At 36.1% G+C, this 12,641-nt stretch overlaps 1 protein-coding gene across 6 annotated transcripts in view; it reads left to right on the forward strand.

Moving 5' to 3' along the window:
* Positions 1-12,641, forward strand: part of AFF4 (ALF transcription elongation factor 4) — a 93,223-nt gene that overhangs the window by 39,994 nt on the left and 40,588 nt on the right. The gene's annotated exons all lie outside the window — the stretch shown is intronic.

Genomic DNA, 12,641 nt, shown 5'->3' on the forward strand with positions numbered 1-12,641 from the left:
ATTTACATACACATGTAATGTAATTGTTACATACTTGTATTTTCTCATTTGTTTAATTTCTGTACAGATACAGTCTACTGTATTTTTCATCAGTCAGCAATAGGTCTTAGAGATTTTTTCATGTTATTTTATGTGTGTGTATATATATATATATATATAGAGAGAGAGAGAGAGAGAGAGATTATATATAGATAATATATTACATATAGAGGTATTTCAGTTCTTTTAACTGCATCCATTTTATAAGTATATCTTACTTTATTTAGCCATTTCCTGTTGGTATTTAACTTGTTGCCAAGTTAAATTGTAAACATTGCTATAGTGGATAACTTTGTTCATGCCTTCTTGTGTGCATATGAGTTTCTTTTGTGTAAAGAGCAAGAAGTATAGTTGTTGGATATTGAGGGTATATAGTTAATATATTCTCTCAAATCCCCTCCATAGTGATTGTACTAGTCAGTACTCCCACTTGTATTCTCTGTTATTCCTTACATGCACAGCACTATTTGTTATTTTAAGTACCAGTCTTTTGAGTGGGAAATGGCATTCCATTTCCTAGATTGCTAGTGAGCTTCATCATCTTTAGTCCATTTAACTTCTATGTGAATGAATTGGCCTATTTCCTCTGCCTTTTGGGCTACGTCTTTCACTGAATAAGTTTCAGCAGAATTTCTTGTTTTGTTTTGTGTTGTTTGAATTCTGGATTCAAATAATTTGTTCCATATACTGCAAATGTTTCTCCCAGTTAGAGCCCTTTTAAGTTTTATGGTCTAGAAGATTTTAATTTTGATGAATAAATTTATCTTTTTCTTCTATAAAGCTTTTGCTTTTTAATGTCTTGTTAAAGAAAGCTTTTCCTTCTCCAGGATCATAAACATATCTTCTTATTTTTCCTTTAATGTGATTGCAGTTTTGTTTTCTTTGTTTATATTTAGCCCAGTTTATTTTTGTAAGTGATGTGGGGTATATCACTCACATCTGCCTATATGTGTGCCATACCACTCTTTTACTTTCTTAAGTCAACTTTGTTTACACATAAAAAATGCACATATATTTAATGTACAGCCTCAGTTTTGATAGACATATGCACCTGTGTAACCACCACGTTAATCAAGAATTAGAACATTTCTGTCACCCCACAAAGTTCCCTCAAGTTCCTTTCCAGTCCCCCTCACCCCCACCACTGGCTGCACACAATGGCTGACCTGTTTTATGTTGCTATAGGTAAGTTTTGCTTTTTCTAGAATTTCATATAAATGTACTCCATACAGTGTATACTTTTTTGGCATATTTATTTGCATTCTTTTGCTCAGTATATACTTTTGGAATTCTTCCATGTTCTTGAATATATCAGTAATTTTTTCCTTTTTATTCTTATTTCTGTTGTATGAAAATACCAAAATTTATTTATCCATTCACCTGTTGATGAACATTTGGGTTGTTTCTAGATTTGGGCTATTAAGAATTAAGTATTTATAAACATTCACTAACAGTCATTTCTGTGTTTATATTTTCTTTTCTTATGGGTAAATACTGAGTCATATGGAAAAAAGTAGAATTGCTGGGTCATGTGTTAAGTGTGTGTTAAATTGATTGTATCACACTCCTACCTTATCCCACTCCCATTTCCCAGCAGTGTATGATGGTTTCATTTGTTCTACATCCTTGCCTACATTTTCTATTGTCATTCTGTTTAGTTTTAGCCATTTTAGTGGGCATGTAGAGGTATCTCATATTGATTTTAATTTGTATTTCCCTTATGACTAATGATGTTGAACCTCTTTATGAGCTTATTGGCCATTCTTTTTGAAATATCAGTTCAAACTTTGGCCTTTGCCGTGTGTGTGTGTGTGTGTGTGTGTGTGTGTGTGTGTGTGTGTGTGGGGTGGTTGTGGTGATGCCAGAGTTGGGTGGGTGATGATTGTAGTTTTGTTTTGTTTTTTTCTAATAATGTCTTTGGTTTGGTATCAGGATAGTGCTGGCTTCTTAAAAGGAGCAAAGAAATGTTCCCTTCATCTCTATTTTCTGAAATAATTTGTGAAATATTAGTATTAATTCTTCCCTGTATGTTTAATATAATTAATCAGTGAAGCTGTCTGTACCCCTAGTAGTCTATATTGGAAGGTTTTAAATTACAAATTAAATTTCTTTATTAAATATAGAGCTATTCAGATTTTCGATTTCTTCTTATGTCAGTTTTGGTAATTTTGTTCGTTTCAGTCAAATTTATTGGCACAGTTATTTATAATCTATACTTACTATTTAATGTCTGTAAGATATATAGTGAAGTACTCTTTTCCCTGCTATTGGTGATTTGTAGTTTCTCTTTCTTTTTGTTTTCCTTGATGTTGTCTAGCTAGACCTTTTTCAGTTTTGTTGGTCATTTCCAAGAACCATCTTTTAGTTTTTTTCAGTTTTCTGTTTCTTTGATTTTTGCTTTTACTGTGATTATCTTCTTCTTTCTACTTATTTTGAAGATTCTTTTTTTAAATTTTTTATTTATTTATTTATTTATAGCTGCATTGGGTCTTTGTTGCTGCACGTGGGCTTTCTCTAGTTGTAGTGAGCAGGGGCTACTCTTCGTTGCAGTGCGTGGGGCTTCTCATTGCAGTGGCTTCTCTTGTTGCGGAGCACAGGCTCTATGTACATGGGCTCCAGTAGTTGTGGCCCGCAGGCTCTGGAGCGCAGGCTCAGTAGTTGTGGCGCACGAGCTTAGTTACTCCGCAGCATGTGGGATCTTCCCGGATCAGGGATCAAACCCGTGTCCCCTGCATTGGCAGGCAGATTCTTAACCACTGCGCCACCAGGGAAGTCCCTTTCTACTTATTTTGGGTTTAATTTGCTTTTCTCCTGATTTCTTAAGTTGGAAGCTTAGATCATAGATTGTAAACATTTCTTGTTTTAAGTATATAAAACTATCAGTTTCCCTCTAAGCCCTGTTTTAAATGTACCTCACAAATGGTGATATATTGTGTTTTTATTATCATTCAGTGCAGAATATTTCCTAATTCCCTATGTGACTTCTTTGTTTTATTTAGAAATATGTAGGGGTTTTTTTTGTTTTTTTTTTTTGGTACGCGGGCCTCTCACTGTTGTGGCCTCTCCCATTGCGGAGCACAGGCTCCGGACGCACAGGCTCAGCGGCTGTGGCTCACGGGCCCAGCCACTCCGCGGCATGTGGGATCTTCCCAGACCGGGGCATGAACCCGTGTCCCCTGCATCGGCAGGTGGACTCTCAACCACTGCACCACAAGGTGCAGAAATATGCACCAGAAATATGTAGTTTTATTTTCAAGTATTTGAGGATTTTCCAGATATTATTCTGTTACTGATTTCTAATTTATTTATATTCTTGTCAGAGAATATATGCTGTAGAATTTCAGTCCTTTTAAATTTATTCAAATGTTTTAAGGCCAGTAAATGATCTCTCTTGGTGACTCTTCCATGTGCACCAGACACAGTATGTTCTATATGTGTCAGTTAGATATGGTTGGTTGAGAGTAGTTAAGTCATCTATATTTTTACTGACTTTCTATCAACTTGTCCTCTCAGTTACTGAAAGGAGAGTGATGACATCTACATCTGTATTCGTGGTTTTGTATGTTTCCTTTCAGTTTTGTCCATTTTGGGCTCATGTATTTTGGAGCTTTGTCCTTAGGTACATATATATTTAGGATTTCTGTGTCTTTCTGATGAATTGATCTCTTTTTTTCATTATAAGATTTCCCTCTATGTATCTGGTATTAATGCTTGTTCTGAAGTTTATTTTGTTTGATCATATAATAATTCTATTTTTAGTTTTCTGAGTAACCTCCACACTGTTTTTCATAGTGGCTATACCAACTTATAGTCCCACCAACAGTATAGGAGGGTTCCCTTTTCTCCCCACCCTCTCCAGCATTTGTTATTTGTAGACTTTTTAAAAATTAATTAAATAATTTTTTGGCTGTGTTGCATCTTCGTTGCTGTGTGCGGGCTTTCTCTGGTTGCGGTGAGAGGGGGCTACTCTGTTGCAGTGTGTGGGCTTCTCATTGCAGTGACTTCTCTTTGTTGCAGAGCACAGGCTCTGGGCACGTGGGCTGCAGTAGTTGTGGCATGTGGGCTCAGTAGATGTGGCTCACGGACTCTAGAGCACAGGCTCCGTAGTTGTGGCGCACGGACTTAGTTGCTCCACGTCATGTGGGATCTTCCCAAGACCAGGGCTCACCCCGTGTCCCCTGCATTGGCAGGCAGATTCTTAACCACTGTGCCACCAGGGAAGTCCCTATTTGTAGACTTTTTAATGACAGCCATTCTGACCAGGGTGTGGTGGTACCTCATTGTAGTTTTGATTTGCATTTCTCTAATAATTAGCAATGTTGAGCATCTTTTCATGTGCCTGTTGGCCATCATCTGTATGTCTTCTTTGGAGAAATGCCTATTTAGGTCTTCTGTCCATGTTTTGATTGGGTTGTTTGTTTTTTTGTTGTTGAGTTATATGAGTTGTTTGTATATTTTGGAAATTAAGCCCTTGTTGGTCGCATTCTTTGCAATATTTTCTCCCATTCTGTAGGTTGTCTTTTCATTTTGTTTATGGTTCCTTTTGCTGTGCTATTTAGTTTGACAATCAACTCTCCTTTGTCTGATATTCATATAAAAGCCACTCCAGCTTTTTAAGAATTTATGGTTAACATGGTTTAACATTTTCTATTCTTTTATTTTTAATCTTTTTGTGTCTTTATATTTAAAGTGAATTTTTTATAAGTGGCATATAATTGGGTCTTGATTTTTTATTTACTCTGCCCATGTAGTGTGTAATCTTGGCACATTCAAAAGATTTCCCTTGGGGCTTCCCTGGTGGCGCAGTGGTTGAGAGTCCGCCTGCCGATGCAGGGGACGCGGGTTTGTGCCCTGGTCCGGGAGGATCCCACATGCCGTGGAGTGGCTGGGCCCGTGAGCCATGGCCGCTGAGGCTGTGTGTCCGGAGCCTGTGCTCCGCAGTGGGAGAGGCCACAGCAGTGAGAGGCCCACGTACAGCAAAAAAAAAAAAAAAAGATTTCCCTTTAATGTAATCATTAGTGTTGTAGGCTTTAAATATTCCATTTGCTACTTGTTTTCTATTTGTCCCATCAGCTTTTTCTTTCTTTGTTCCCTTTCTTGAGATCCTTTTGGGTTAAATAATTATTTTTTAATATTCTGTCTCTTATATTATTTAATAACTATACCTCTTTTTTAATTGTAAGTTAAAGCTTGAGTTTATCAGAAGACTTTGAATATAAGTTTGTAATTCTGGCTAATAGCTACTTTTCCTTTTTTTCCGTAACTGTTTCATTGAGATGTAATATACATACCATACAGTTCATCCATTTAAAATGTACAATTCACTGGGTTTTAGTATATTTAGAGTTGTGTAACCATCACCGCAATTATTTTAGAACATTTTCATCACCCCAGAACGAAACCTTGTACCCTTTAGCAGTCACCCGCCTGTTTCCTCCAGCCCCACTCCCCACCCCCCAGCCTCTAGGCAACCACTAATCTTACATTATATCTCTGTAGATTTGCCTATTCTGGACATTTCATATAAATACAGTCATGCAACATGTGGTCTTTTGTGACTGGATCTTCTTGTTTTTTGTTTTTTGGCTGCATTGGGTCTTCGTTCCTGCGCACAGGCTTTCTCTGGTTGCGGCGGGGGCTGCTCTTCATTGCGATGTGCAGGCTTCTCATTGCAGTGGCTTCTCTTGTTGCGGAGCATGGGCTCTACACACATGGGCTCTGGTAGTTGTGGCATGCAGGCTCAGTAGTTGTGGCTCACGGGCTCTAGAGCGCAGGGTCAGTAGTTGTGGCATACGGGCTTAGTTGCTCAGCAGCATGTGGGATCTTCCCAGACCAGGGATCGAACCCGTGTCCCCTACATTGGCAGGCAGATTCCAGGGATCGAACCTGTGTCCCCTGCATTAACCACTGCGCCACCAGGGAAGCCTGCTGTCATTTATTAAGTTGAGGAAGTTCCCTTCTATTTTTATTTACCTGAGGGTTCTTATCAGGAATGAATTTTGGATTTTTTGAATGTGTTCTTTGAATTTATTGATATAGTGAGAAGATTTTCCTTTTTTTTTGTCTGTGAAATGGTGACTACATTGGTTAATTTTAAATTTTTAAATCAGTAATTACATTTCCTGGTAAAAACTGCACTTAGTCATTATGTATTATCTGCTTTATGTAGTGTTGTTTTTGATTTTCAAAAAAATTTTTTTTCAGAATTTTTGCACCTATGTTCCTGAGGGATACTGGTCTGTAATTTTCTTTTCTTGTTGTCTTTGTCTGGCTGTGGTATCAGAGTAATGCTGACCTCATGGAATGAGTTGGCACATTATTCTCTCTTCTCCATTTTCTGGAATAATTTGTATAGAATTAATATTATTTCTTCCTAAATGTTTGCTAGAATTAACCAGTGAAGCCCTATGAGTATTGAGTTTCCTTTGTAGGACAGTTTTGTAAAAATTGAATTTATAATCATGTTATCTATTTCTCCTTGCATCTGCTTTGGCAGTTGTGTCTTTCAAGGGATTTGTCCATTTTATCCACTCATTGTCAAATGTTGTCAAATTTATTGATGTGAAGTTTTCAATAATTTTCTTTTATTATACTTTTAAAAATCTGATGTGATGCCACTTCTCTTATTCCTGTTATTGGTAATGTGTTTCTTCTCTCTCTTTTTCATCTGTCTAGAGGTTTGTAAGTTTTATTGATCTTATTTTTAAAAAACTGCTTTTTTTTCCCTCTCTCCATTGTTTTTCAATTTTGTTGCATTGATTTCTACACTGATCTTTATTACTTTTTTGTTCTGCTTTGTTTTGCTTTATTTTGCTCTTCTTTTAAAAAAATTCTTAAACTGGAAGCTAAGGTTGTTGATTAGAGATCTTTTTCACTTTCTAATATAGGATTTTAATGCTATAAACTACCTTCTAAGTAATGTTTTGTTTACATCCCAGAGATTTTGATATGTTTTCATTTTTGTTCAGTTCAACATAACTTTTTGTTGTTGTTGTGTTTGTTTTGTTGTGTTTTGTCCACATCATGCATGGCATGCAGGATCTTAGTTCCCTGGCCAGGGATCCAACTTGTGCCCCCTGCAGCGGAAGCACGGAGTCCTAACCACTGGACCGCCAGGGAATTCCGTCAACAGAAACGTCTGCTTTCTTTGATTTCTCCTTTGTTCTGTGGGTTATTCTGAAGTGTCATTTAGTTTCCAAATATTTGGAGATTTTTTCCATATATCTTCTGTTATTGATTTGTGGTTTAATTCCATTGTGGTCAGAGAACATACTTTGTGTGACTTGAATCCTTTTACATTTGTTAAGACTATTTTATGGCCCAGAATATTGTCTCTTCTGGTAAATGTTTCGTGTACCCTTGAAAAGAGTGTACCATTGTCAAGTGGAGTGTCCTGTAAATGTCAATTAGATCAAGTTAGTTATGGTGTTATTCAAGTTTTCTGTGTTTTTATTCTTTTTAATTCTCGTTCTGCCAATTATTAATTTATAGTTAATCTCCAGCTATTACTTTGAATTTGTCTCTTTGTCCTTACTTATTCATTCCTGCTTTTTCAAGTTCTGCTTTTAGGTGCTTAAACATTTGGGATTGTGATTAGCTCTAGATGAATTGGCCCCTTATCATTATGAAATGACCTCCCTTTAATCCTGATATTATTCTTTGCTATAAAATTTACTTTGCCTGATATTAATATAACCACTTAGCTTTCTTTTGATTAATGTTAGGTTGTATACCTTTTTCTATCCTTTACTTTTAACCTGTGTTCTTACATTTAAAATGCATTTCTTATAGGTAACGTAATTTTGTCTAGAGCTTTTTTGTATTCAGTCTGACACTCTCCTTTTTTGGGGGGTATTTAGTCCATTTATATTTAATGTGATTATTGATATGGGTGGGTTTATCTCTGCCATCTTGCTTTTTGATATCTACCTGCCCCATCTGGTCTTTTTTGCCTTCTTTTTGGATTGAGTATTTCTTATTATTACATATCAGTTTTGGCTTATTAGCTGTCATTCTTGTGTTATTGAATGTTTACTTCAGGGTTTGTAGAATGTATCTTTAACTTACTGAAATCTGTCTCAAGTAATACTAAGCCATTCTTTTCTATCATATAAAAATTTCTCAACATTATGCTTGTGTTTTTCACTTCTCCGCATCTGTTGTTGCATACATTTACTTTCATGTACGTTATAAACCCCACAAAATTGTTAATCATTTTTAAAGTCTGTTATTTTTTAAAGAGATTTAAATAATAGGAAAAAAAGGCTTTTGTATTTCCCCATATAGTTACCATTTCATTTGCTCTTTCTTCCTTTGTGTTAATCCAGATTCCTCTCTGGTATCATTTTCCTCCTACCTGGAGGACTTCTTTAACTTTTCTTTATAGTGCTTATTTGCTGGTGATAAATGCTTTTAGCTTTTGTATGTCTGAAATAAATTTTTATTTCACCTTTTCTTTTTTGTTTTTAAGATACTTTCACTAAACATAGATTTCTAGGTTGAAGATGTTGATCCATTGTCTTCTGGCTTGCATTGTTTCTGATAAATAATTTATTGTTGTTCTTTCTTCATCTGTGTATAATGTGTCTTTTTTTTTTTCTGGCTGCTTTTAAGAGTATTCTGGTTGCAACTGATTTTAAGTTGTTCATTTATGATGTGTCTTGGTGTGATTCTCTTCATCTTTCTTGTGCTTGGGTTTGTTTGATTTTAGCTTCTTGGAACTTTGGGTTCATAGTTTTCATCATATTTGGAAAAATTTTTCTGTTACTACCTCAAAATATGTTTCTGTACTCACTTCTTTCCTTTTTTCCTCTTTAGAGACTCCAATTACATGTATATTGGGCCTCTTGAAGTTGTTCAACAGTGTAGCAATGTGCTCTTCATTTTTCTCAATCTCTTATCTTTTGTTGTTTCATTTGAGTTCTTTCTATGGCTGTATCTTCAGGTTCAGTAAACTTTTGTTCTGCATTGTCTAGTTTGCTATTAATCCCATTTGACATATTTTTAATCTCAGATATTTTAGTTTTCATCTCTGTAAACCTGGTATGTTTATGTGTTTTATCAAACAGATACTAAGTTCTTACTATGTTTCAGATACTAAATTTGACAATGTATTTTTTAAAAATTTTATTTATTTACAGTATTTTTGGTCACGCCATAGGGCTAGTAGGATCTTATTTCCCATACCAGGGACTGAACCTGAGCCCTCTGCAGTGAGAGCGTGGAGTCCTAACCACTTGGACGACCAGGGAATTCCCGAGAATGTATTTTTTATTGCAATGCTTTTTCTTTTTTTCCAGCTTTAAAAAAATTTTTTTTTAATTTTATTGAAGTATAATTGATTTACAATGTTGTGTTAATTTCTGCTGTATAGCAGTGATTCAGTTACACAAACATATACATTCTTTTTCGTATTCTTTTCCATTATGGTTTATCATGGGATATTGAATATAGTTCCCTGTGCTGTACAGTAGGACCTTGTTGTTTATCCATTCTGTATATAATAGTTTGCATCTGCTAATCCCAAACTCCCAATCCATCCCTCTCCCACCCCCTCCTCCTTGGCAACCACAAGGCTGTTCTTCATGTCTGTGAGTCTGTTTCTGTTTCATAGGTAAGTTCATTTTTGTCATATTTTAGATTCCATATACAAGTGATATCATACGGTACTTGACAGTGTATTCTTTTTTAAAAAAATATTTATTTATTTATTTGGCTACATTGGGTCTAAGCTGTGGCATGTGGGATCTTCGTAGCGGCATGTGGAATCTTTCATTGTGGTGTGTGGACTCTTTGTTGTGTCATGCAGGCTTCTCTCTAGTTGTGGCTTATGGACTGTAGAGTGCAAGGGCTCAGTAGTTGTGGCACGCAGGCTTAGTTGCTCCACAGCATGTGGGATCTTAGTTCCCCAACCTGGGATCGAACCTGCGTCCCCTGCAGTGGAAGGCAGATTTTTAACCACTGGACCACCAGCACATCCCTGACAATGTATTCTTTATTGGTGACACTTTTAGTTAGAAAGGTGAGGGCAAAAGAACGATTGCAGTGGGCTCAAAAAGTATTGGAGGCAATGATTATATAAATGGAGATTTTCTTTTGAGGCATTGTCTGTAAAAGGGAGCAGAGAAATGTGGTGGTGCCAAAAGGGTATGGTGATATTATCAGGGGGGCATTTTTTATAAGATGAGGACATTTTATCGTATTTATATGCTGATGAAAATGATTTTGTAAAAAAGGAAAAACAAGTGATATATGGGAAAGAGAGAAGGTAACCTTAGGAAATCTCCACAAGAGGGATTGACATTCATGCCCAAGTAGAGAAGATTGGCCTTAGAATAGAGCACAATTAGGTCATTCTTTTTCACAGGAGGGAAAGCAGAGTGAATGGGTGTAGTTAGAGATAGGTAGGTAGATTTTCCAGTGATAGTTTCAAGCAAACTAAAGCTTTTGACTGCCTTTACTCATATTCACTGTATGTTCTGAACAATCCCTGGCAGTGTTCTAGGTGCTGTACACGCAGCACTGAACCATTTAGATGGCGTCAATGTGTAGAATAGTTCCTAGCACATAATAGCTATTCAGTAAATGTTTATTGACTGAATTTGGGTATATATACTCAGGTAACTATGTTTAGATTTTTGATATTTGTTAAACAGCTCAGTTAGCTGCTTAATGATTATTGCTTTGGTTGGGTTGCTTTTACAGGGTTTTGCTCTTTTATAGCTTGTCTCATGCTCTGAATTTTCAGTGAATACAGCTTCACATATAATATAGCTTAAAGCTTTATATGAAGCTTTAATAGGTATTTATTCTCCTTGTGCACTGACCGTATGGACTAAGTCTAATGAGCGGACAGAGAAGGGACAAAGTTTTGATACTCAGGGAATTTGGAGACGGCATCCTAGAGAAGATGACAACAACCGGGATTAGAGCGGGAAGTGCAGGAGTGCCAGAAGCACATGGGAAGAAGAGGACCACAACAGAGAAGATTTCCTACCCATTAACAGATCTGAAAGAGCAGTTCACAGTCATGGGTGAGAATTTGAGTTTAAGAACATACTTGGAGAGCTAGTTTATTAGTGAATCACTATCATTTGCTTAACCATTCTTTATCTGTGCCATTTAAAAGCAACACAACAACAACAAAAAAATCCAGTCTGTTCCATGTTGTTCTCCAGCTACTCCTCCACTTTAGAGTTAATCTTATTAAAGAGTGGTTCATATTTGCTGTCTATATACTTTCCTCCATTTAATCCTCAGTGCAAGCTGATCTTGCTTTCACTCTCAGTGTCTCACCAAAAACATTAAGATCACCAGGGGCCCATTTTGGCAACTCCAATTAATGTTTTTCATTTTTTATCTTCATTGAGCTTCTCATGAGTATTGAATGTTGTTTAACCTATTTCTTCCTTGTCTCCCACTATACACTGCTCATCTAGATTTACTTTGTTTCTTCAGTTGCTCATTTTTCTCTTCTGTCTCTCCCTCTACCATTAAAAGTAAGTTTTCCGGGCATTGTGTTGAGTACTATAAGAGAATTCAAAAGAAGAAATGTGTTCTGCCAATGTGTCAAGCATTTGGTTGTGGAAATGAAGTAATACAAAAGAAAGAAAAAAGAATTACATGTTAGTGTTTAATTGGATGCACAGTTAAACATGAGGAGAAGTCATTTTTCTCCCAACCAAAAAGCAAAGAGAAAAACAAGCATGGTTCTCTTCTGCTGTTCCATATCTTAGTGAAGCTAGAAAACCTTATAGGAGTTATGTTTGGCACTTTGCTCTTCATCACACCTCATAGACTGTCACCAAGTCCTAATGATTTTAACTCCTTTAATGCATTTCAATTTCATTCATTTTTCTCCATCTTTATTGTTACCGCTGGGGTAAGTCAGTGGTCTCCAGAGTGGAAAACATACACCCCAGTGTTGTGTGCATTAGAGAATGGGGGATGGGGGTGAAAAGTTTATTCTTATTTTTTAGTTCTAAAAATCCCAATTTATTTGCTTTTTAATTTTAAAAGAAAAATCAAATACGTACATTTTGCTGTCTCTTGATCCAAATGGCAGATGGTCACATTTTATGTTTGGTATGTGAGGTATCCCAAGAGAAGTTTAGGTCTTTTCAATATGGAAAATTGATAGAGTTGTTTTCATTCATTTGTTCTTCCTAGCTGTGTCATATTGCAGTTTTAAGTGTGCTTGGTTAAGATGATTTACAGATTGTATTAACTGGTTTTAATTCAACTAATCTTCACTAATGCACAAATGGCTTAAAAGACCTACCTGCAGTGAAACTACTGGATGAAAGTAACACTAAAATGCATTTCTGACCAAACAAGAAAATGGCAGAGTTGAGATTGTCCTTCTCCTGTTATGAGCTCTTCATCTGCCACTACAAAGTAGAAACAAAGATGCCATAAGCAGAAAAAATGTATGTTTATCATTAACCTTGCCTTTAGTGTATATAGCAAGTGCCTTGAGATAGTAACTGATGAAACTGAAAGCATCATAATTTGTACTTAGTGATATTTTGAATTATGTGGTATTCAGTTCAGTCGTTATACGTAGATCAGGCCTAATAAAATTTTATTAAAAACTTCTTTTG

Source organism: Aethalodelphis obliquidens, unplaced genomic scaffold, assembly GCF_003676395.1.
Source record: "Aethalodelphis obliquidens isolate GAN/ISIS:26980383/991018 unplaced genomic scaffold, ASM367639v1 scaffold4, whole genome shotgun sequence".
Lineage (NCBI taxonomy): Eukaryota > Metazoa > Chordata > Mammalia > Artiodactyla > Delphinidae > Aethalodelphis > Aethalodelphis obliquidens.